Here is a 26847-nt window from a genome sequence, read left to right as displayed (position 1 = left end):
CTTGATGCTCCCTAATTCAGAGAACATCTCCCAGTTCCCAATGTCCTCAGTCTTGTTAAGGAGCATCTCTAAATTATAATTTCTATCACTACACCACCCAACCAAGTTTCCTGAACTGCTTAAGACTTGGATATTTGCCAGTGAGTCTGCTCTGAGTTCACCCCAGTAGTTGTTCTTGGGCCCAGCAGAATCTCAGTGCTTGAGAGCAAATGCTAAGAATGAGCCCAAAAAGACTCATGTGAAAACATCTGTCTCTAGAGAACATCAATGAACTTGAGTCAGCAGAAATCACTCAGGCCCTCCAGTGTTAAGAGTCTAGACAAGCCCTCAGTCTTCTCAGGTTCAGATCTGGGAACCTATGTGATGGTGACAGCTCTGTAACCATGTGTATTGAAATGTGTTCTCTAAAGACATGAGAGACAAAAGACCATTTTTATATGATTCTTAAATGCAAACCTTTTGATTTTAGTGGTGTTAGTGGTAAGATAATACCCTTGAGAAATAGAGTTATTTTAAAAATATAATCTGAAATGCATGGCAGCATAGCCATTGCAAATTGCCTTTCCAGAGGAGGTTTAGTTATTATGTGCTTAATCAAGGCTAGATCTAAGAAAATTAAAGGCACAGTGTAAACAGTAGAAAATACAGCTCATTCTTAAGGCAAAAGGAAAGCATTACAAATAACTAAAGCACATAAGATTTACCATGCAATTTCCTGGGGGAAAATCTAATTATCTGTGAACAATATTTTATTGCCCCTTCCCTCCCACCCTCTCAAAAAAAATGGGCTATGTTAAATTGGAAAGTCAAACATTCAAAATTTGGGAAAGGCCAGAATTAATTTTTCCTATGTGCTTCTGGAAATTAGAAGGCAAGAGCTAGGGCAAATTGTTCTGCAACTGCAGGGCCTCACAGCTCTGGACAGAATTATTCTGGGTAGTGTATGTCAACTCCTTGGACTTCTCTGAGAAATGCTGGGTGCTATCAAGGCTTCATTGTTCCTTTGTTTTGACCTTGCTCTCACCCATTTTTTTCACTACCTTTTTTCCCACCAAAATTCATCTGGACACTGACTTTATGTTTACTCCTTTCAAACTAAATGGGGTAGACCTTAGATCTGGAAGATCTCTTAGAATCATAGAAAATTAGGAAGGGACCTCAGGAGGTCATCTAGTCAAACCCCCTGCTCAAAGCAGGACCATCCCCAACTAGATTATGCCAGCCAAAGCTTTGTCTAGCCAGGTCTTAAAAACCTCCAAGGATGGAGATTGCACAACCTCTCAGAGCATCCTGATCCAGTGCTTTACTTCCCTCCTAGTAAGAAATTTCTTCCTAATATCTAACCTAAACTTCCCTTGCTGCAACTTGAGACCATTGCTCCTTGCTCTGTCATCTGCCACCACTGGGAACAGTTTAGCTCCATCCTCTTTGGAACCACCCTTCAGGCTGCTATTAAATCCCCTCTCTGTTTTCTCTTCTCCAGACTAAATAAGCACATTTCCACTTGGCACTATATTTGCCTTTTTCCAATCACAAGGGACCTCTCCTGATCTCCATGAGTAACTGATGTGATTGCAGTGGCTCAGCAGTCACATCACCCAATTCCCTCAGCATCCTTGGGTGCATCCTATCTGGCCCCATGCACTTGTATACATCCAGCTTTTCTAAATAGTCCCTAAACCAGGAGTGGGCAATTGTTTTTGCCGAAGGGCCACTTAATTAGTTTTGGTGAACTGTTGAGGACTGCAAGGTAGCCACACTTTTTGACAGGTGCCCCACTCTTTGGTTATCTTGGGACTAGAATTCCTCCCCCTAACCCCTGATCTTTGCCACCAGAAGTCCCTCCCCTTGACCCTGGAAGTACTCCTTTTGGAAGTGGGGGTTTGCCATCTTGGAACTGGAAAAAAACCCATCCCATATTATATACTAAAAATCAAACATCTAGTATAACATATTTTAGTTTTACTTAACAAAACATTGTCATGACCCAATGATTGTGTGTGCGCTTCGGCACTGCAGAATTATTTCCCGCCACATGGAGCTTTCTTTGCACGGTGCAATTCTCAGCTGCAGAGAGAAAACCCCGGTGCAAAGGAGTTCCCACCACTCGTATGTAAATTTGTTCCCCATTATTGGCTGTTTCTAAATTATTCCCACGTGGCAGCTAGCGATTGGCTGGTTAGCCGTATAAGAGGCTTGAGCAGTTTCTGCCCAAGTCGGAGATCTCCGAGAATCTCAGGAGGATCCTGAGAACCCCGATTCCGAGAATTCCGGGAGAAATCTGAGATAATTCCAGCAAGGAGTCCACAATTACCTCGTGGATTTCTACATAAATCTCGGACCAAATGGTGGTTTGATCAGCCATCAAGAGTCTCTCCCCGTCACCGAACGATCCCTGACGTATCCCTACCCTGCGCGCTCGTTGAGAGTCACAGCTCGGACTCTCATATCGGTTCAGAGAGCTCTCATCGTTCAAGTTTTCTTCTTTTCTTCTTTTCTTCTATCTACAACTGTAACCAAGCAAGTTTTCCTGCCTGCACCGCGAACATCTACGGTGTAAGTTAAACAATCTTTAATCAACCTCCACGTGTCAGTGCCTAATTCTAGTCCGCCGTGCCGACTGCCCTGGCCCATGTGCCTGGGCTGCTGGCCACAGCCCCTCGGCCCTGACAAATATTTTCATCCTGATTTGTTTGTTTGCAGAGTGTACATGGAGGCGATTGCATAAAAGCTCAAAATGCAGTCTTACTCTTGTATATTGAGGGGGCAAAGGAGTGGAATCGGGTTTGCGGAGGGCTGTGAGTGTGTGTATGTGGGGTGTGGGTGTGTGTAGGGTTTGCGGGGACATGTGTGGGATGGTCATGGGTTGGTATGAGATTTATGGGGCAGTGGGGGTATGTATGTGGGATGTGGGGTACGTGGATGTATGTGGGGGTGTAGATATGAATTGTTATGGAGTTTGTGGGGGCTGTGGGTATGTATGTGGGGTTTGTAGGGGTGTGTTTATGGGGATGTGTGGGTGTGTGAGTGGGTATGGGGTCGGGGGTCTGTGACTGTATGGGGGAATTGTGGGGTGTCTGGAGGGGAAGTGTGTGGTGAGCCTGTGGCTGGCGGGTGAGAGTGTGGAGCCCACCTTACAAACATGCCCCCCTCACACATGCATCCATTGAGTACAGCCCCTGCCACCAGTGGCAGCAGGAGGTGGGCCCTCAGGGCACTCACTGCCCATGGCAGGTGGAGCTCCCCAGTGGTGCACAGTCCCAGCAAGCCCCAAGACTGCACGTGGCCATGTGGCAGTGAGGAGGGCTACCTTACTGGCTGAATTGCACAGGGCTCTCCCTGGGGGCATGCAGCTCATGCAGAGAACCTGGGAACTGCATGCAAGTCCTGGGGAGCACCGCACAATGGAACCAGGCAGACCCTGCACTACACTGGCCTGGGTTCCACACTCCTGCAACCCTTCCCTGGGCCCCCATTGGCCATGGCCCTGAGGCCAGCTGCCACTTTGCACCTGCCTGCTAGTGATTCCCTCTCTCCCTCCTGCTACCACTTCCACCAGTCTGCCCACCACTTTCCCCCCACCCACCTGCCTGCCACTTCCCGCCCACCACCACTTCCCTACTTGTGGGGCCAGGATCAGGGCCATCCCACAGGTGAGGGTGGGAGATCAGTACATGCTGCCCCTGCAGGAGTGAGCAGATCTCAGCCCCATGTGAGAATGGCAGGGGCAGCCCGGGGCCAGGCCAGATACAGTGAATTGGTAGGTACACATCTGTGGGCCTGATGAAATCTCCTGGTGGGCTGGATCTTCAAGATAGATTTTGCCCTCCCCTGACTCAACCTTTTCTTTAGCCACAGTTATCTGCTTACTTTCTCCCCAAGCTGTGCTGCCAGATACAGTAGTCCAGGATCTGACCTTAGCTGTGAAGACTGAGGTAAAGAAGGCATTGAGCACTTTTCTGTATTCTCTGTGACAAGGTTGCCTCCCCCATACAATAAGGGACTCACACTTTCACTGATCTTCCTTTTGTTGCTGACATACTTGTGTTACTTTAAATTTTAATTAATCAAATCAAGAGTGAGACCTTATAAAGGGGGATAAGGCAAAATGCCGCATTTATTGATTGGAAGTTACAAAAGCATAGGTTTGTGCCTACCATTCATACAAACAGATACATTACCATACACACACAGAGCAACTATTCCATTCAGAAGTTATAGTTACCAGCAGCAGTTGCTCAATATGGACACTGGATGGCCAGCCTGGACCTATTGAGGAGACAGCAGAGAGAGAAGTTGGAGCAGGGTCGACAGACGCGCCTGCACTCCAAGGAAAGCAGCAGTCAAGAGAATGCTCACCCAACTTGGCATTTTTCAGATTCCTCTTTTATAGGGATTGCCAGTCTTTGTTCAGCACTTATGGGAGGGTTTCACGCTCAGTTTTTGTGTAGAGGTTGCTTCTCATCCCTTTTCTTATTATCTCAACTTGGCGTCATGTTGGTCGTAAAAGTTGGTATCTCAGCCTTGAAATGTCCTTGAAGCCCACATGGCAGGATATGCAGCATTCCTTTTCCTCATTATCTCTTTTGTGTACCAGGTCTCAAGCAGATTCTTCAGCCATCCATTAATTAGTTTATTGACTTGTAACTTACACATTGGTGCCTTGTTGCTTATGCAAACAGTTAAATCTTTTCTTCCTGTTTCATGCAAAAATCCCAGTCTCTCACCATTCACCCTTTCACACAAACTCTCTCATATGCAGGGCATACAAAGTTCATTCACTCATGTCAAACAAAAAGCAAACACAAAATAGAGTTTTAGTTGTTCATGAAATACAGAAATGAGGTTAATAAAATCATAAAGTGTCATCAATTTAATACCACTATCATGTAAGCGTTTCCTAAAACATTTTAAACTAACATACAAAATTAATGCATAGAAATCCATGCTACACTTATAGAAACCCTTGGTGTCTGACTTTCTATGCCCTGTTCCTCTACAGGTGACTTTTAAGCTTCTCTGACAAATGAGGCAGGGTTCTACAGACAACATTATGAATCTTTCCCAACTGTCAGATATCCTCTGCACTTTCCTAAAATGTAAGTGGTTGATTTTTGCAAACAGAACATTCTTTGAATATAGACTCCTTTGTATAAATTCCTATTTAAGGGGATATCAAGGGGGAGGGGTGGGGGGAATCCACATGTAGAAACTTGTTCCTCCCACAATGTAATTTACTTTAGAATTCAGAAATTAAGATATCTATCTCAGACTTGTGCTACCTGAACCAACAGAAAAATTAATTAAATTACAAATGTGAAAAACAAATATGTGTTTGGTTCTCCCTGGTTTGCAGTTAGAGTTTATTTAAATTCTGTATTTCATGGATTTCTGTATGGTAGTTTCAGACGTTTCATTTTAAATGCTTACTAATGACAGTAAGAGGAGAACTCTGAGGTGAAGACAAATACAATTTTATTTTAAATTATTCTATCAAACTTCCATTAATGGTTCTTCCCTCCCAACCTTGCCTCTGTAAAACATCTGTTTTCTATCTAGTTGAGCAGCTAGACACGATGTAGCACACATACAGATATGTAAGGCTGTTAAACACATGCTTATGGAGGTGCTATCAAACAAGTTTGGACTTGTTTATTCACAGATGGTGATTTAAAAAAAGGAAAACTAGGTGCATTTAGCTGCCTGTACTTTTTATTAGAGTGCAATGATAATAATAAAATTTGCTATGACAAAGAAAAATTCCAGAATATTGCTCAATGTGTCTGACTTTGTTTGATTTATATACTGGTGGTGGATAAAGAGAGTCTGTTCCTCAGCTACAGTTCAAAAGGTGGGTCTCAGTCATAGATGGGTTTTTATTTAAAGATACTAGGATGATGATCCTGAAGATGTTATGACTAAAGATATGTGAAGAACAATTAGAGTTTGAAAAATCCAAGAGAAAGTCTAAGAATGTATTTTTTTTACTGACCTCAAATGAACAGTTGTATTGAAGTGATGCAGGCTTGCTGCATATGTGAAAAATGAAGGCCAAGTCAAGCAAAAGAATCACTTTTGTGGCACCTGAAAAAAATGTCCTCTTGGAATAAAGTAGGTATAGATTTGATTACATAGGTTTTGATTCGTCCACATCATTCTAGACTTTTTTTACATTTCTCTTTGGTAGTTTTACTAAAAGATTTTACAGCTAAACAGGTTATAATGCAAGTCAAATCTATTTTTGCTACAAATGTTGCAGTGATATAATGGACCCTGGTTTCGTGGGCATGAGTACAAGCAGTTTGTACTGTAGGGTTTAGGTATGTAACTCTTTACTCCTAAGCCAAGAGTTTGGTGGAAAATTGTATTTAAAAAAAATCTAGGAAGGGATGCAGAGTCAGATGTTGATTTGTGTTTGGCTCTACTGAGTTACAGAAGGGAGCCAGTGAAGCATGGTTTATCACCTTGCAGATATTCTGTTTAACAAAAAACATAGAATGGGGATGTTTTTGGTTAGAAGAGCTGGCGATCTGAAGAAACATAAGGAATAATGAACAAAATATACCTTGAGATCTTAGGAGTTTCTGCTTTTCTATGTGCATGATACAGCAAACATCTCTGGTGCATACTGTGTAACAAACAGGGTTGCCTAATGAGGTTACAGCTCTGACAAAAATATAATTTGTTAAAGTAGGTGATACCCACATCTTCCAGACGGGAGAGATATAAGTGGCACTGGGAAACTCTCACAAAATAGTCACAGAAGATTAAGACAACTGACTCCCAACATATAACAAAATATATGAACTGCCTCATCCTATCCTATATCCAGCAGCTCCCTCCTTAGGTACTGCCCTTCTTCCCCCACCCTGAGTGGCTCCTCACCAGCTCCTCACTCCTCTCTACTTCCTGCAGCTACCCACAAACCTATGGCTGCCTGACTATCCCCAGCTGTGTCAGTCCAGGGCACTAGTTATGGATAATAGATTATCCATTTTGGGGGGTTGAAAGCAGTGCATCCTGGGATACTGGACGACTGCAAATTACTGTTATTGGCTCCATGAAACAAACTGATGTTGAAACATAAGCTGCCTAACACCAGCTGGAAATAGTTCTTGCCCAAAGAGGTCTAATTGAGATGATCAGAGATTGCTAAGTCATCTTTTCTTGCCATAATGCATGGATACTTTTTTTAAGAGCATTTAAGATGGGAAAGGTCATGTCTAATAACACCCTTAATACTGGGGAGCACAGGAAACATGACATACATTTTGCTCAGATACTCTTCCCAGTGCTTAGAAAGCAGAAGTATAACAGGGCAACTCCACACTCTGAACAGCTTTGGCACACAGGACAGTGTCAGCTGCTATGCTGCTGGTGACCACAGTGTAGTTATCTGTGGCCATGGGGTTTCCTGCCCCCACAGCCTCCCCTCATCCATACACCAGAGACAATGCTTGGGGTTCCTACCCCAGTTATGCTACTGCTGTAAGGGACAAAATGAGGGAATTCTTCATTGGGAAGGAGCAGCCTGCAAAGTGCCAGCCTCAAAAAAAAAAAACTGATAAGAAAAATTACAACACATTTAAAAAGCAGACGCATTACCATTTTTATGGGCCTACAAAAATTTCTTCCCAAGCCACCTTCTTGTAAGTTAGTTTGATTCATCAACAAGACAGGCAATGATACAAGAGGTAAAAAGAGTTTGGGCTGAGTTTATTGTTATTTAAAATGTTATTTTACTGTTTAACCTGTATATATCTTAGCCCTACTTTCCTTATTAAGAGAAAATTGATATAAAACCTACAAAAAATAAAAAATCGCCTTTCTTACAATAACTATTTTAAATTCTCTTCAGTCTGTCTCCTTTGTCCTGTGGATATTTTCCAAAAAGAAAATAATATAACAGGCCTCCTTTTTTCTTTTCTTTTTTTTTTTTTTTTTTAGTATTCTGAATGCATTTTGAAGAATGGGGGATACAAATTGAAATGTTATTACTGGTATGGGATAGGACTATAGCAATGGTCTTTTTTGCACTTTTGGTTTCTCATGATTGTGCAAATGCATAGGGTGTCCAGACAAGCACATGCATGCCTCTTGCTGCATCTCAAAGTCCTTTGAGATGGTGCAAGAGTCATGTGCGGGAACAAAATTGCTCTCCATGTGGCAAATTTGCAGTGTGGGGGCAAAATTAGATCCCTGGATATGCAGGGGTTAAAAAATACTCCAGGCAAAAAAGGTGGGGCAGGGCACAGTCCCTTGTCCATGCCCTGAGGAAACGGAGGCTCAGGTCCTGTACAGAGCTGCTCTGGCAGCCAGCCAGAGCATATCTATGGCTGGCCCTCACCCTGATGCTGAAACCAGCCACAGGGAGCTGAACCCAGGCTCTGTGCTGGTAAGTAGGGGGCTCAGGGGCTGGAAAAGGGTGGAGGAGATTATGGGGGAACCCCCACTGGCCCCATCCCCTATGCACTCCCCTAGGCCCCCATAGCCCCAGCCTCCCAGCACTTTAAAAAACCACAACAATGTGCTCACTAGCTCTAGCAGCAGCTATCAGGGCCTCTGGGGCCTCATGGCAGACCCCCCCCCCCATTCTGTGCAGAGCAGCAGGGGACAGTGGGGATCAGCCCCAGTCACCTGGCACCCACACTGCCACTGTCAGATTGCATGGGTGCAGCATGGCTCTGCAGGGTTCCAGCTCAGGGACACTTGGACTGCATTGGCAGTGCTCTGCCATGGGGCCCCAGAGGCCCTGACAGCCACTGCTACATCTGGTGAGTGCAGAGCTTTTTTTTTTTTTTTTTTTTAGGTGCCAGGAGGCTGGGGCTGGGCAAGGCAGCCATCACGTGGGGCTGCAGAAGCTGGCAGGGGCTGGTGCTGGGCAGGGCAGGAATCTGGGGGGCTGGGAGAGCAAGTGGGGGGGTGGGGCCAGGTGGGGGCCATGTGACCCATGTTGGGGGGCTGTAGCCCTATGAGGGGCAGTCCATGATCTGTTCAGGGGGCTGCGCCCTGCAGGGGGCAGCATACCCACCCTTCCTGATCAGTTCCCTTCATAGGAACTGTGATCTACCCTCACATACCCACACACCCCACAGGCCCCCACCCTGCTCTGCAAACCCCACAACCACCCAGCATGCACCCTGCAAGCCCAGCTGCCAGACAGGATGAGACCTGCTGGCAGGAGCTGCAGGGGCAGCTGTAAAGGCAGTGGTCCCCACATCCTGGTTAGTGACAGGGTCATGGGTGTCATAACCCAATGATTTTTAGTGCCTCGGCACATTGGAATTTTCCCACCACATGGAGCTTTCTTTGCACGGTGGATTTCTCAGCTGCAGAGAGAAATCCCCAGTGCAAAGTGTTCCTGCCACACACATGCATTTTAGTGTCCCACTATTGGTCAATTCTAAATTATTCCTACGTGGCGGCTAGCAATTGGCTCACTAGCCGTACAAAAGGTCAGAGCAGTTTCCCCCCAAGTTAGAGGACTCCACAACCATCTCGTGGGGAACTCTGAGCACGCTGTGGAGCCTAGCAAACTCCACGTGTGTCTTGGAGGAGGACATAGAGGCCTGATCAGCTCTTAGCCACTCCCCGTCATAGTGTAAATTTGACATATCCCCCATGTGAAGCTCTCGTGGAGTCGTATAATGACAACTCATCTTGGTTTGGTGTGGTTCGGAAGAGATCTCATTATTGTTTGTTTGTGTGCAACTGCAACTCGAGCAAGTTTCCTCCCTGCACTGTGACCATCGGCAGTGTAAGTAAAGCTTTCTTTATAAAACCAATACGTTTCCGTGCCTAACTCTACTCCGTCGTGAAAAAACCCCACCTGATGGTCTGGGCTACTGGCCATAGCCTTAGACCGACCCTCGGTCCCGACAATGGGGAGCTGTAACTGCTCTATGATAAGAAAACCAAAGGCAAACAGAAAAGCATATAGGTATTTAAAATTCATTTTATTATGATGATAGAGACACACTGGTAGGCTTCCAAATTGCTTTAACATTGTAGATATATCAATAATATATTGCCTAACTGATAGCTGTCTCTCTGTCTCTCTCTGTCTCTCTCTCTCTGTATAGTTATCTTTTGTTTTAATTGTGAAGGGGCATGGATTTTGGGGTATTTTACAGAGTGACTTTGGGATTTTTTTATCAGGGATTTTTTACAGTTTTCAAATAGAGAACACCAGAATTCCTGCTAGGCAGGCAAGTGGCAGGACCCACGCAGAGGAGCCTTCTCAGAGCTGGCACCTTGGACCCAGCTGGAGGTGTCTGACCTCCTGGCCAATTGAGGCCAGGAGGACATGCTTTGGCAGTTCAAAGCAGGCCACCATGCTGGGAACATCTTCCAGGCAATCACTGCCCAAATGGCCAGGCAGGGGCACACATGGCAGTAGTGCTGCATAAAGGCCAACTCTGACATCCCACTGAAGCCACCTGGCCTTTACCAGACTGGGGCTGTTCCATCCCACAACTTATAAAAGGTTGCTAACCTCTGGTTAAAACTGTTGATAAGAGGAACTACCTAATACTTCAGGTTTGCACACTACCTAGAATAATGTGGCCCCAATACTGTATTCCTCATGCGTGTAAACCTTATTGAAATCAATGGGACCATTCAGAGTACATGGAGTTAAGCATATGCATTTGTTTTCACATGGCCAGGACACAAATCAGGGAAAACAAATGAACAACCAAATGCAAGAGAAGATCTCGCTAGCACCATTAATAAGAAAGATACTGGGGACTGTTAGAAAAGCAAAGCAAAAAAAGTAGCAGGATTCTTTGGAATGGTGAATTTGAGGTAAGAAATTAAAGTGCTTATAGTTGATGAGCAAGAGGTAACTCAAGGAATGAAGAGTGGTTTACAGGAAGGCCAAAAGAGAAGAAAAACAGATAAAGTGAGAAGATTAGAAAGCAGGTATGAAGTGGGAGGCATGAAGGGGGTGGGGGTAAAAGAGCAGGATGTAGATATGAATGAAGACAAAATGATGCTGCACATGTACATGAGGGTAAAGGGCTTGAATTATATCAGATCAGATATAAATCCAATCTAATATAAATCCAATTCTCTTTTTGGACCTCGTAAAATTAAAACAAGAAGACTACACCAGATTGGAAACAGGAATCATCACCAAGGAGGAGTATGCAGCATTATCCCACACCTGTAGAGAGCAGACCAGAAGAGCCAAGGCAGAAACCAAACTCAGGCTAAACACAGGAATCAAGGAGAATACAAAGTCCTTCTTCAGATATGTGGGAAATCAGAGAAAGAACAAAGGCAACACTGGACCCCTGCTAAATCAAATGGGGCAGCTGACATCTGATGCTCAGGAGAAGGCCAATCTCCTAAATGATTACTTTAAGCTGGTCTTCCACCTGCCCATGGGGGTCACACTGTCAGATAGGATGCAAAGCATCCAGGTTGAGGGAGAAGGTCCCACAACTGACATAGATCAAGTGAAGGAACACCCAAGAGGCTCGACATCCATAAATCCACAGGCCTGAATGGAATACACTGAAGAGTCATGAAGGAGCTGGCAGACATCATAGCATGGCGGACCTTCTGGCAAAAATATTTGAGAACTCATGGCACTCAGGAGAGGTACCAGAAGACTGGAAAAAGAGCCAATGTGTTCCCAATCTTCAAGAAAGGAAGGAAGGAAGATTCAAGGAATTATAGGCCAATCAGTCTGACATCCATCCCTGGAAAGATCCTGGAGAAAATCATCAAAGGTTCCATCAGCAGCAGGCTAATTTAGAGCAACTTTCTGAGTGCCAGCCAACATGGCTTCATTGCTGGAAGGTCTTTCCTGACCAACCTTGTCTCCTTCTATGACCAGGTGATGCATTGCCTAGTCAAGGGAAACAAGGTTGATATCATATATCTGGATTTCAAGAAAGTCTTTGACTTGGTCTCCCATGAAGTCCTCATGTGTTAATCTGGGGAAATGTGGCCTCAACCATCTCATGGCCCAATGGCTGGGGAACTGGCTTCAGTGTTGTACCCAAAGAGTAATAGTTGACGGGAGCAAATCAACATGGTGCAAGGCAACCAGTGGTGTCCCTCAGGGTTCAGTACTTGGGCCGGTACTCTTCAACATCTTCATTCATGATCTGGATTTGGGCATCAGATGTGGCCTGGTGAAGTTCATGATCGACACTAAACTATGGGGGAAGGCGGTTACACTGGAGGACAGGTTGGGGATACAAGATGACCTGAACAGGCTGGCAAGGTGGGCAGGTCAAAACCTGATGGCATTCAATGGAGAAAAGTGCAAGGTGCTCAACTTTGGGAGGAAAAAACAGCCTCATACTTATAGGCTCAGCAGTGCTACATTTGCTAGCACCATGACCAAAAGAGACTTGGGGGTCTTGATTGATCACAAGATAAAAATGAGCCACCAATGCTATGCCATAGCCAGCAAAGCAAACCAAACTGTGGCATGCATCCACCGATGCACCACAAACTCCTGGAAGACCATTTCAAGCTTAACACTAGGATAAACTTCTTCACAGTTAGGGTGTCCAGACTGTGGAATAGGCTCCCCCCAGAGATGGTACAATCACCTGCCCTAGAAATTTTCAAGAGGAGACTGGATGGTCACCGTGCTGAGGTCACCTGACCCCAGTTGTCTTTCCTGCCTAGTGCAGGGAGGCTGGACCTGATGGTTTGTAAGGTCCCTTCCAGCCCTCACAATCTATGAATCTATGAAAAATCTACTAAATCTCTAAGGAACCAAAGATAGAACTATGTAACTAAACTTATTTTATTTCAGCAACTGAGATTCATAGATTCATAGATGTTTGTCTGGAAGGGACCTCAACAGATCATCGAGTCCAACCACCTGCCTAGGCAGGAAAGAGGGCTGTGGTCAGTTGATCCCAGCCAGATGCCTATCCAGACTTCTCTTAAAGAGCCCCAAGATAGGGGAGAGCACAACCTCCTTTGGAAGCCCATTCCAAATTTTGGCCACGCTTACCATGAAGAAGTTTTTCCTGATATCTAGCCTAAATCTGCGCTCTGTCAGTTTGTGACCATTATTCCTTGTTACCCCAAGAGGCACCTTGGTGAATAGAGCATCACTGATCCTTTGCTATTTCCCCCTAATGAATTTGTAGGCGGCCACAAGATCACCTCTTAGCCTTCTCTTGCGGAGGCTGAAGAGGTCCAGGTCCCTCAGTGTCTCCTCATAGGGCTTGTCCTGTAAGCCCCTAACTATACAAGTGGCCCTCCTCTGGACCCTCTTGAGTCTATCAACATCCTTCTTGAAGTATGGTGCCCAAAACTGGATTCAGTACTCTAATTGCAGTCTGACTAATGCCACATAGAGGGGAAGTATAACCTCCTTGGTTTGTCATGCATCTGCTGATGCATGATAAAGTACAGTTAGCTTTGCTGATGATTTTGTCACACTAATGACTCATGTTCATCCTGGAGTCCACTATGACTCTGAGATCCCTTTCCACTTCTGTGCTGCTGAGAGGGTCACTTCCCAGCCAGTAGATGTGCTGGATATTTTTGCACCCTAGGTGCAGCACTCTGCACTTGTCCTTGTTGTACTGCATGCTATTGTATACTGCCCACTTTTCTAACCTGTCCAGGTTCGCCTGCAATCATTCCCTACCCTCCAGACTGTGCACTTCACCCCACAACTTAGTATCATCTGCAACTTTGGACAGAGTACACTTCACACCCACATCCAAGTCACTGATGAAGATATTGAAGAGTACAGGTCCAAGGACCGAACCCTGCGGGACCCCACTACCCACATCCTTCCAGATCGATACAGACCCATCTACTACTACTCTCTGGATGTGACTGCTAAGCCAATTTGCTACCCACTGGACTGTGTAAACATCTGTGTCACAGCCTCTTAATTTATTTATGAGAATGAGATGGGATACCGCATCAAAGGCCTTGCTAAAATCCAAGAAAAAGACATCCACCTCTACTCCTGCATCTAAACATTTTGTGACCCTGTCATAAAACGAAACCAGGCGTGATCTACCTGCTATGAATCTATGCTGGTTTCCCTGCTGCATTATTTTTCCTGCTGGACTCCCACAAATATGATCCTTCATAATCTTTTCAAAGACCTTTCCAAGGATGGAGGTGAGACTGACTGGCTTATAATTATTCGGATCCTCCTTCCACCCCTCCTTGAAAATAGGGACCACGTTGGCCCTTTTCCAGTCCTCTGGGACCTGACCTGAGATCTATAGTCACTTACGCTGCTCAGTTTTGGTGGACCTAAAGGTGATGGTATGTTTATCCTCCCTCTTTACAAATGCTTCTCGTAGACATATTTCTTATGGTAAGTTTCCTATGTCTATTGAAATTCATGGTGCAGTCTGAGCTAAATTAGGAAAAAGCAAATAGCTTGTAAGATTAGTAAAGCTTAACCATATGAGTTTTCAGCTCTGACCAATGACTGTTTGCACTTACATTTAGAAAATAGTAACTTTGTGTCATTCGGTGTCACTGGGTAAGCAAGCCATGAAGAAATACTGAGATATTAAAGTTTGGAGAAATATTCCAGTCATAATTTGGCTGTATATAACTTTATGCACTGACAAATAAGGAATGGCTTCAGAAGACAAAATGAAACTAAACCTTGCTAAACAAATTTTGACATCAAATGGAGAATAGTATGACATACCAGGAAAAGAAACACATTATGAAAATTGAAGAGGTGTTGTGTAAAAATAAACTTGAACTGCTATAGTGATGTAATGATTAAAAGTGCTCTTCTGCATGCTTTCTGTTTGAAAAGCAACTGCAATTTAAGGTACAATTGCATATAGATAGGGAATGACAAATAACATTTTTTTCCCTGTCAATAGAACTTCTGAGAAAATTAGTTTAGAAAAGTTTTTTTTTTACTAGGAATGCACTTGAGAACACCAGGATAAAGACAATAGGATATAAAGAGGCCTACTACTCACCTGAACAAACATGCATAATTCACTGATCTGCCCATGGTATATCTTGCGTCTCTGCCCTGTTCACAGAGGAGACAACTCTGTTACGGTCCACAGGCATTGCACCAACTCTTTAACTTCATCAAGTTCTTTGATCTATTCTAGAATTAGCCAAGATTGTGGTCATCATACATCTGGCAAGAGTCATGACCTGATGCAAATTGTTTAAGAAATCGTGAATGGAAATATGGGTTGTTTAGATAAAATACAATCTTTTGATAGTTCATATAAAATCAATGTTTTAATTGATTGAACTGGAATTTAAACACAAGCAAAGGAAATTTTTGAGTAAGGAGTCATGTCAAGTTGATTAAAATATTTTGTTTTTTCTTTTTGAATCTCAACACTTTAATTTGACATGATGATATTTTTAAAAAATAAAATCAAACCAAAAAGTCATTTAAAGTGAAAAATTTTATTTTTTTATCTAAAATGGTGGAACAACTTCTCTGGCTTTCCTTTGATATGAAATGCTAGTGAAAACAACATGGAACATACCATTTTTTACAGAACTAAGTATGCTGATGGAATGTGGGTTCCTCAAAGTAAGTGTGTTTGTGTGCATGCTCGCACACACATATGCCCCTACTCAGCTCAGTTTTTACCCTTTAAATAGAATTAGTGCTATTTTCTTTTTTTTTGTTGTTCTTTTCAACAGACATTCTAGGACTTCTTGCCACTTGCTTTCCAATTTGTTTAGTTGACATAATCAATAGTATTTACTTTCCAGTTACTTGCTTATTTTTATTTCAGCTGAAAGAAGTTTTGATATCAGAACAATGGTGTTTGGTAGATAAGACAGTTATAGCTTGTGAAATTTTTTTTTGTGGGGGGGGGGTTAGGAGGGAGCATTCAGCAGAATCACATTTATCAATATTTCAGTAGTACCTAGAGGCTCTGTTTGGGGACCATGGTTTCACTGAGCTCAATATTGGTCACATGCATGACATAAAATATAGTCCCTTTCTCAGTGCCCTTACAATCAATATGTGTGGTGAGATACACTAAGAGGAGAAAACAAATAAATGAGAGAGGACAAGGTAACACCCTCACGTACTTGATTAACATTATTAACATTTATATTGGTGTGCCTTTGCCTTGCAGCATATTGGTGACTTCTCATTCTGACCATGAATAGTAAATGATAAAAGAAAAGCAGAAAAAAAGTCAAACAATCAGGAAAATGGTTTGGTTAAATGTCAAAAAAACCTCAAACTCTCTATCTCTGTCTTCAAAGTTCTTTCAGAATAAGATTTTCACTTGATTCTAATGGTCCCCTGAGAGATTATAGCATTGCTGAGGACAGTAAATGCCAGAGGTTCCATCAGCAGGTAGCGAGTCTGTCACACATACTTTACTCATGTCCTGACCTGCAAAATGTCTAATCCGATGCATCTCTTGGCAATTCTGAACAAGCAGACTTCTCTCTCTCTGGTTCTGTTTGATGGACTTGCCAGTGATTAATGTAGCATTAAGTAGAAGTGTCTACTCTGCCTCCAAAGGCACTTGGCCAGCGGGAGGGAAGCAGTGGTCAGAGATCCTCCAGCCCATGTCCCATCTCCTGCTCAGTGCTGTGAGGAGGAGAGAGCTGAGTGCTGGTCAATTTGGCCAAGTACCTTGGGAGGCAGAGCAACCCTGAGGTGCAGAGGACAGCACTTGCCAAGAGCTGGTCCCAGAGACTGGAGCAGGATCCCAGGCTCCTGCATGAGCAGATGCTTCCTTATCTCTCTTGATGATGGATTGATCCAGCAAGTTCATCCCAGCCTCTTCCACTGCCTACAAGAAAAGCAAGGAAAGAGATCAAGGCACTGCTGCCACTCAGGTACAGGACATTGCCCAAAGCCAGTGCTGCCAAGCTGCTCTGTGATCCTAAGCTCCATGCAGCTGGGAATTGTCTCCTGCATGCTAGCCTGCTACTACAAAAATAATAAGGATTCATTATTACTTCTTTCACTTAATGGAAATTGTCTGAATGATATGTTTGTAGAGTTTACATTTGCAGGGCAATGCAGAGAGAGCTGTTTGGTTTTTTTTTCCTGAAATGAGGCTACTTTTTAATTTAGTTGCTTCACTTGAGATGTTCTTATTTGAAAGTGTGCATTGTGTGACTCAGCCTTAATCGCATAGTTACCACACCAGAATCAGAAGTTAGTCATTTCCTCTACCTACTGAAAATTAGTGTTCTTAGTTTTCTTTTTAAAATATTGTTTTTCTAAATTGAAAATCAATTTTAGGAGGCCTTTAATTTTAATATATATTAATGTCTGTGGATTTTATTTTGTTTTGACCTATTGTGCAGAATTTTTTAATGTTCTTAATGAGTGTATTTATCTTTGCTTTGCGATGATGGGTTACAGGATTTCAGAGAATACTGGTTCCCAAAATATAAAATCAAAAATACTTCAGCTTTGTGGTTCTTGGATTACATTTTCAGAGTGTAAAAGTGATAACTATGTTAACCAAGGACATTGACTTTGTAAGGCAGGTGATTAATTAATGCAGCTTTTGATTCCAGATTTAATAATATTTTATTTTGCCTATCAACACCATTGTAAAATCCCAGAAGCCCTTTACTGAAAATGGAATGAGACAAAGTTAGCAGGTGTTAAGAGAACATGTCTGTTGCTTTTGCAAAATGCCAAAAGTTGATTGCAGACCAACTGGGGAAGACCTATGAGATCCTTCCAGTGTACACAAAAGGAATGAACCTATAATTAAATTACAGTTAAACACAGATGGTTATTTTACAGCAGGTGCTCAGCTTTGAAAGTGTATCTCTGGACTATTTTTGTTCCAACATGGTGTTGAGTCCCTGTTGGGTTTCTGGCAGCATTTTATGGTTAGATAAAAATATTCCTTTGTATAAATGTTGGTCTTTTTGCCAGAATATAAAGCTATTGACTTCTGTTATGTTTTAAAGGAAAGCTAGCAGAATAATTGTGAAGCAGAGATTAAATGGATCTTTAGATGGTTTGAAAAGGAAAAAGAAACAGTGTTACACTATATATAGTAAAGGGCATCTGCATACTCTTACTTGGATTTAAAAGACCAATACATACAATTATACCTAGTTCTTAGAATTTTATTTATACAAAGTGAAATCACGTCATGCAGGTTTTACATTTAAATATAGACCTTTTTATTTCAGTGTTGAAAATACCTCATTGAAAAATATTCTAAGGTCAAAGAAGTATCATTTATTGCATTTGTTTATTCATAACATGACCCTCAAGAGCTAAATACCTTCATCTTCTACTGAAGTCAAAAAGACTTGAAGATGCTTAATACCTCTACCAACTTGCCTTGCAGTCTTTAGGATTGTGCCTAAAATCTATTCTGATAAAAATAAAATAATAATTAAAAAGTAATCATGATGTTTATATGGCAGTGTCCTTATCTCCAGTAAGCATTCTGATTGTAGCTGTAATTTGCAAATAACCAAAGGCCAGAAATAATGTCATTTAAGAGTCAATATTTGTTGCTGTAGTGTTTATGGCCACCTATACATGTGGTGAGGTGGAGGGGAGTGTTTTAATTAGAGCAGATCCCAGACAACTGCTCTAATTAAAACAGCTCATCGTTATGTGTATTACGTCCCTGCACATTTAAAAATGGCCATAAGATGCATTACCTAAAGCTCATTCAACAAGGTTTAGATCAAATGCCCCCACATCCATTTTGAAATGCATAGGGGATTAGTACACATGATGGCAAAGTGATGCTGGAGAGTTCTAATTAGAACGTGGAGAAGACTCCATTAATTGAGTCTGCTTTCATACATTCTAATTAGAATGTGAATAAGTACATCTGTAGGCACCTTGTGTATGTCTCGTTACCTATTAGAAAGCTTAAACATTTAAAGGAAATCACCTCTATGGTTTATCATTTGCTTATCAGGTTTGGTATACTGATAAATATCTGGGGAGTAGGCGTATTTGACTTGCTGTAGCAATAAATATATATAACCAAATAGCATAGACCAGGGATCTGTAGAACAGTTTTGAAATGTTGGAAACACTTATATAAATGGGTTTTTCATTTCCTTGATCTACAACCTCATGGAAGTCACACAAAAGTCCAGTGTAGTTTCTCTACTCACTTGATTAATAAAGCAATAGAGATATCAGTCAGGATGATAAATGGCTTCCTTCAAACAATCAGTCATTGGTAATACATCCTGGGACTACAAACAGTCTACCCCCTTCCAGGCGGGGGCCTCTAACCATTAAGGTGGTAAGACAGACTCAGTTTCCCCTTCTCTCTTGCCCAATGAATTATTTTCTATAGAGTGGCACAGCCTCTGGAGGAAGGGTTGGGAGAGCCCATACCCTAGGAAAGTGTTGGAGACTGGTGGCTAATGCGTTTCCTTGGGAGGTATGTGCCTGAGGGTGTATCTACACATGTTGCTATGGCACCATTGTTACTGGGCCATTTTTTAGCATTTACTTTTGGAAGTATTAAAAGACAATGCATTAAAAGCCCATACCGCACTGTGTGCGCTATGCAAGGTTATTTTTAGGCATTATGTAGCTGTAGCGATGTGTTATAACAGGGGAGTGCATTGCTATGACGAGTACATTCGGTGTCATGGGTTTTGCCTACAGATGTTACGTCACCATAACACATTGCTACAGCAATGTAGCATCATGTATAGACATTCCCTGAGTCCCCTTGAAAAGGAAAATGCATATATCTGAACTCTTCCACAGCCATTAGACAAGTGTTAAAAAGAGGGTAATACCACTCTATTCTTTGACATTGTTTTTGATTGAAAGTTGTAGCTGCTGGGGGTTTATTTGTGGGCCCAGATACTACAACTGTGCGCTAAGAATGCTCCAAACATACCTCCTAGATCAAGTCTTTCATGGGAACTAGACAGGGGAGGGCACTTCATTTGAAAATCTCAATAGGATTTAGGCATGAGCTGGGGGCTGTGCTGCTCTGACCTGAGACAATGGAGACAGTTATGAATGAGTACAAAAGCTTTGTTGCCTGTAGAACTGTGATGCTGTGCTGGGTGACTTGGCTCCCAGAGGTTCCAAGAGCAAGGGGGTTTCACCCCCGACAAACCCTGAGCGAAGGGGGAGTTTAGCCTGGCATGGGCTGAAAGGCTGCTTACCTCTCCTGCAGCAGCTCACTTGAAAGATTCTGAGACATGTGTGATGTCTCCAGCATGTTTTAAAAGTACACTCTCCCTGTGTGTGGGAGAGTGTGCTTTCCATGTAGTCATAAAAAAGGCATCTGGGGCACCGGCAAGCCCTGGACACTCGCATTTAATCAAAGGCAGCACAGGTGGCAGGAAGAGTCTCTGCGGACCCAACAGGAGCTGCCGGAGGTGCTGGGAGAGTTTGCACTGATCAGCATTGGGGAGGACAGGGAGCAGGCCGTGTACCACCCAGAGATGATTGTTGGGACCCACCCCCCAAGAGTGAGCCCACACCCCAAAACAATGGGCATGTAAGTCCCAAGCCCTGAGTGTCAAGACGCAAAACACCAGGGTATTTTTGAGTTCTGATCTCTATTTTCTTTGAAGATTCCAGCAGACATTGAGGCAGGGTTGACCCTGGAGAGAGTACCACAGCAGGACCCAGAGAGACCCAGTGAGGAGAGTCAGTGATAATGGATCTTCGCCTTTAAAGGGGTATGGCCACAGCAGCCTAGCTTGGCTGGTGTTACTGGACATTACCCCAGCTTGGGGAACAAGCCACTTTCACCCCATAGGGGGCATTAATAAGGCAGGTCAATACTGGGCACAGCCAAATGGGGCCTGCTGCTATGGCTGCATTGCAGTTGTGAGTGGATGGAGTGTAGGCTGAGCCCCAAAGTCACTGACTACTGCACCCAATTAGCCCAAGAGAAAAGAACATTTCACCTCTGGAGGAACCTCCCACTTAGTTCTTAAAACCAGAAAGCCATGGTGGGTGAGTAGGAGAAGATCTACCTCAGGTATTGAAATTTCAGGTACCCATCAGACCCTACTGGGACACAAAGTGGTGCATTGGCTGGGAACTACATCGCTTGAGCGAGGCAAACTCTTGACCCAGCCCTCACAAGTCCTGGCATCATGCAGACCATCATGACTACACACCACAAGTTGCTTGGGCAGACCTTGCAAACAATGAGCCAGGTCCTGGAAGTCCAGCAGCAGCAGTTTGCTAGGTGGCTCCATCAAAACCTCTTCTCCAAGATGCAGATGACAAGGGACAATGATTCCAAGGCTTACATAGAAGTTTTTGAGAGAACAGCCATACAGGCAGGTCTTGACCATATATATTGGGCAAGCCAACTTGGGATGCTTGTGATTGGCAAGGCCCAGGCTGCCTACAGGGCACTACTGAGAGAGGAAGCCCAAGATTGCACAAAAGTCAAGGTGGCAATTTTGTACTGACTAGACATCATGCCAGAGCATTATCAATGCCTATTTCAGGCTAAGAAGCCTTGCAAGGACCAACACCCCAGAATCCTGATGCCACTGTTGTGAGACTTGATGAGCAAGTGGTTATGGCCAGCAACATATATCCAGGATGCTCTGGCTAACCAAGTTCCGCTGGAGCTGTTTCTAGCGGACCTGGAAAAAGGGACTCAATGCTGGGTGCGGCATCATATGCCACAGAACTCTGAGGAGGCACTTTGTCTCACCAAGGCATTTGCAGTCTCTGAAGTGGAGTACGGAATGGAAAAAACAACTCCTGGGACATGAAGCAGTGGGAGCTGTGACAGTGAGAAATAACAGTCCCTAAGTAAGAGGGGTGTGAGAGATGTCACATGTTCTCACTGTGTTAAGACCAGACACATGTCCAAGGATTACTGGAATAAGACAGGGGACTGGTGGAGGCCAGAGATAGTGCCACAATCACTTTATGACCAGCCTCAACCCATAGATGATACAGAGACCATGGATTGCAGCTACAGAAGAATAGAGAGAAACGTAAGCTGGAGTTCCCCATTGTGATGGCCTGAGTGAAATGTTGACATGTCCAGGTTGCACCACATACAGGCTGCTCACAGTCCTTGATTAGAGCTGATGTGGTCCCTGAAGAATCACCCAAAAGGTCCAACCCCATTAAGCTGACACGTGTCCACATGGATGCGACACACTGTGAAAGGAAGTTTGTGCCCATAAGAGCAATGGAGTTCCAGGGTGAATTAAGAATGGGGATTGTCGCTAAACTGGCATGTGAAGTAGTGCTGGGATGTGATTGGTCACCCATTTATCAAGTCATTAACCTTGTCAGAGAAGCAGAGAAGGATTGTCAATGATTGCAGAATGAAGACAAGTGGGTTAGGGAAGCTGAATCTGACCAGGAGGAAGCTTATAGGAAGGAGGAACCCATTCAATTAATAGACATATCAAGTGCGCCTCAGTTCAGGGAAGCCCTGCATGCAGTTAGCCCAAAGGAAAAGGACATTTCACCTCTGGAGGAACCTCCCACTTAGCTCTTAAAACCAGCAAGCCATGGAGGGTGAGTAGGAAGAGATCTATATCAGGCATTGAAATCCCAACTGCCCATCAGACCCAACTTGGGTACAAACTGTACTGGCAAAATTTAGGAGTCTACAGATTTTTGGGGCTGTATGGGGATAAGCGGCAATTTTGAGGCTTGCTCTCTGGGAGCAAAATTGTGCTTAGATCCTAAGGGGCTTAAGTATGTTGTTTCACATTACAGTTTATACATGTTAACCCTAGGGAATATCAGGAAGTATTAAATGTAGCATGTGCTGAGTGGGTTAATATACTTTTTAAATGTACACTGCTCTGACTGGCTGCTAGAGGGATGGTGAGCAGGGGTGTGGCTAGAAGCTGCCAAGTCTGCTCTGTGCCTGCCCCATTTGCCAGCTCACCAGATGCAGTATAGGCCATGAAGCAGAACAGGGTACCCCAGTCCTCTGCAGTTCTTGTCTCAAACCATCTCTTCCTGGTCTCAGGTTTCTTGCTGCCCGCAGGACCCTTCTCATCCACCATTGACCTCCCCCACTTCATCCTCCCCAGTTATTGCCCAGCAGCTCCCTGGAGAAAGGGGGGGCAGTGAGGAGCAGGCAGAGGGGCAGGTGTGTGGAGCTATCAGCCATCCTGTTCCATGGCTACCTGGCAGTTTCCCTCCTCCCCTGCCCATGCTCTGCAGGGAGTTTATGGGCAGCCACAGGACTCTGCAACCGCCACTGCTGCTGACCTCCAACCCCATTGATAATTGAATGGAGTCCGGTGTGTATCTCTGGCCCCAGTGCTCCCTGTCCCTGCTTCATTTTCCCTGTGGGGAGCTGCTGGATAGGTGAGGGACCTGGCAGGGTCCCTCAGGTCCTATCAAGTCCAGTTTGGGCTTGATGTGGACATGCAGGGAGCTGTCAGGTTTACCCCCCCCCCGCCCCCCCCCCCAACTCCCCATCCACCTTCTGCTTTGGTCACCCAGCCCTTTCCCACTTTACCTCCTCTACTCTTGCTTCCCCTTTCCCCATCATCCCCACTCACCTGCTGCCTGGCTGTCTCCAGCTATCAATCCAGGGCCATCACATTCTGGTAATAGCTAAGCCACCTGAGAGCAGTGACTCCTGGGATGCTGGTGGACTGCAAATTGGTTATTTTATTTCAGTGGTGCACTCTGAAGATAAGGTAACTTGAGCTGGTTGGCAGGCTTAAAGATAATCCTTGCCCATAAAGACATAACTTAAAGATTCAGGCACATAGAATTTATTAAGAAGCTTTAATTTGAAGACACTCACATTTTGTGTGTCCAATAATGTGTTTTAATTGTAACATGTAACCTCATCCTAAAACCAGCTGGAGATAATCTTCACTTGAACAGGTGTAACATTGAGATGCTTATACAGCATTTAGTTCGTCTTTTTCTGCCTTGGTGTACAAACTAAAATACTCTCATGTTAAGAGCATTTAACACATGAAAAAGGTAATGTCTAACAACACTGCAAGTCCTTTTCATCCTCAGGATGAGAAACTTGATTTTTAGTGCGTGAATTGACATTATGTGGCCGTATCTGAATGTGAATTGTTCCCAGTGGTAAAAAGGGGGCAACATCCACAGTTGTTGCAATGTCTGACAGGTAACTGCTTTTTGGTGAAGAGCATTTCTTTTAAGTGCATGCAAATACACTTGGTACTGTTCAACAAATTGCAGAAATGTAGACAGTGCCATTGTCAGTTATTATACAGTCTCCTTTGAAAAATCTACCTTTCACATATTTTTATTCTTCTGTCCCTTAGTAGCAGGGTTAGTAGACAATATGATTGTGTTAGATCTAAGAATGCCATGGCCAATGCTTTGTGAAGCCCCCTGGCTCGTATGGTAATAGAAATACAATATGCATGTACACTTGTATTGAATCAAAAGGCTCAGTTAAGCACTACCTAGTTAATACATTTCTAATGGATAGTTTATCTCTTATGAAGGTGTTTTAAGAAAAAAAAAGTCATTTTAAATGGATATTCATCACCCTCATTATAAAGCCACCTGCTGTAAGTATCTGCCTCACTCTGAGCTTTCAGTGTTAGATATATATTTTTAACAGTGGTAAGCCCATTATGAACACTTCAAAAATATCTTCCAGTACAAAAGTTAGAATATGTAGATTAATAGAACAGCTAACCAAAATGTCCCATAGATAATGGTGATTGCAATTCACAGTGTGATGTCAACAAAGATTTGCAAAGCTCTGCAACTAGCTTAGTGACTCGTGTTTCTGAAAAGCTATAAGGATCAACAAGACAATTATGATAGCAGCCTGGTTCTCACAATATAGTTAGGTTGTAACAGGGTGTCCTCATCAGGTCTTTGTTGGCTGCCCTGCTCCTAAAGTAACCACCTGCTTCACTCATATGCCACACCTTGATGGAAAAATATGAGAGAGTTGTTACAAAGGCAGGAGGCTACCCATTACTCGCCCTGCTGATAAGGGCCTAATACCTGTTCCAACCTTCCCTCCATGGGTCCCATGCCTTGCAGATGTCTCTCTGATGTTACTTCTCTGGCCTGAGGCCAGAGCAAACTGGGCATAGTTGTAGCTGTTTTCTTTAGCCTCAGAGGGCCGCTCGCACACTATCCCTCTCACCAGTGTCCCACTCACTCCGCTGGCTTTTACCCAGACTCTTTCATACTGCCTTCTCTAAGGAGCCACACTCATGCCGCCCGGCCTCATTTGGCTTTGGGCTTAGCTCTCCTCTCCTTGGTCAGCCCCAACATGTTCTGCTGGGTATCTCCCACTACCCTCACCTGAGTAATTGTACAACTGTAGGCCTATTTTGCTCCTATTCCCTCACCAAGCCGCTACATCCCCACGGGGCCTCCTCACTCACCCACACTCATGGAGACACTTTGTTCATCACCCATCTCATGCAGGGTCTCTCTACTCATCACCCCTCTCACGCAGGGTCTTTCACACCCCCAAGGCTTTCGTTTGCCACCTGGATGTGGCCCCAGGTCCCTCCTCTGACCTGAGTTCTGCCTCAGGGCTCCTTATCCAAGCCTTGGGCTCCCCCTGCTCACTAGAACACCACCAGGGATGTGGGAATGGACTTATTAAGGCTCCCCAAGCCACCTTTCATTAGGGAGGCAACTGGCCTTGCATTTCCTGGGGGTACCTCACCACTAGGAACCCCACCAGGCCACCCTTCCCTGGCAGGGTGCAGTTTTACATCTTACTCAGGACAAGGAGTCACTTCCTCCCCATAACCCCTACCCTTACCTCCTGACTCTAGCTGGAGAAGCTTCTCAGCCTGTCATTTCCTCTTTCCTTCCTGCAGCAAACTGCAGCCCAGTTTATATCCCTGGGCCAAAAAGGCTGCCCTGATCAGGCACCTGGCTGCTGCCTGTTTGCTGCTCTTAAAGTGGCAGGCACCAAAGTTGCCCTGCCACATAGGTCAATAAATAACTCTTACAAGGTGAGAGATAATTGTCTGTGTTAGTCTGAATTGGGGAGAAGTCAGCACAGGGTGGTACTTTGTAGACTAACTAATTCAGAGGCATGAGGTATTCTAAGCTAAAATTTACTTGAATGATGCCATGAATGAACTTGCAGGGTGCATCCATACATGCAAGCACATGCGCTTACAGCAACACAAATAGAAGCAGTGAAAATTTGAGCCAGGGCTTTTTGCCTCAGTGCACATGCTTGGACATGCACTTTTGTGTGGAGCAAATTATGCCACTAGGGGCAAAATAACCTTGCCTGGCTCCTCCTGGATCTTCAGCCGGGGTGGGGCTAGAGCCCAAGGCCAGCACATGTGGTGTCCCCAGCCATATAAAAATCTGCCCTGTCTTGGACCCAGCAGTATAAAAAGCTGCTGCCTGGCTGTGACCTGCTAGACTCGGAAGGGGACTGCACAGCCAGTAGAGGCATCTGCCCCTCTGGGCCAGCTGCCAGCAGACTGCGGTTGCAGGGTTGGCCTTTGTGTGGCATAACTGACACGTGTGCCCCCTGCCCGACCATCTGGGCAGCTATCACCCGGAAGATGTTCCAGGTGTGGTGGCCTGCTTTGAACTGCCAAAGCATGTCCTCCTGGCCCCATTTGGCCAGGAGGTTAGCCACAGCCATCTGGGTCCAAGGTGCCAGCTCTGAGCAGGCCCCTGCCACTGGCCTCCCTAGCAGAATTCTGGTGTTCCCTGTTGGAAAACTGAAAAATCCCTGATAAAAAAAAATCCCAAAGTCACTCTGTAAAATACCCCCAAATCCATGTTCCTCCACAAGTAAAACAAAAGACAAGGGGTTCATCCCCCACACAAGGGCTACACCCCCCTAAAGGGTATTCAGCCCCCCAAAAGCAGTTCAGACCCCCAACATGGGGTTCAGTATTCTTACAAGGGGTATGGCCACAGCAGGGGTCAGGGGCCTAGGGGGGGCTGGCAGGGGT

General features: G+C 44.3%; 1 long non-coding RNA gene across 1 annotated transcript in view; it reads right to left on the bottom strand.

Moving 5' to 3' along the window:
- Positions 1-15523: 15523 nt before the first annotated feature.
- LOC102382893 overlaps positions 15524-26847 on the bottom strand; it is a 29139-nt gene continuing 17815 nt past the window's right edge. The window contains exon 3 of the long non-coding RNA XR_324491.1: positions 15524-16763. This is a non-coding gene — a long non-coding RNA (uncharacterized LOC102382893). The remainder of the gene's footprint in view (positions 16764-26847) is intronic.

Source organism: Alligator sinensis, unplaced genomic scaffold (assembly GCF_000455745.1).
Source record: "Alligator sinensis unplaced genomic scaffold, ASM45574v1 scaffold887_1, whole genome shotgun sequence".
Lineage (NCBI taxonomy): Eukaryota > Metazoa > Chordata > Crocodylia > Alligatoridae > Alligator > Alligator sinensis.
Note: the sequence above shows the minus strand (reverse complement) of the source record. Positions and strands in the feature narration are given on the sequence as shown.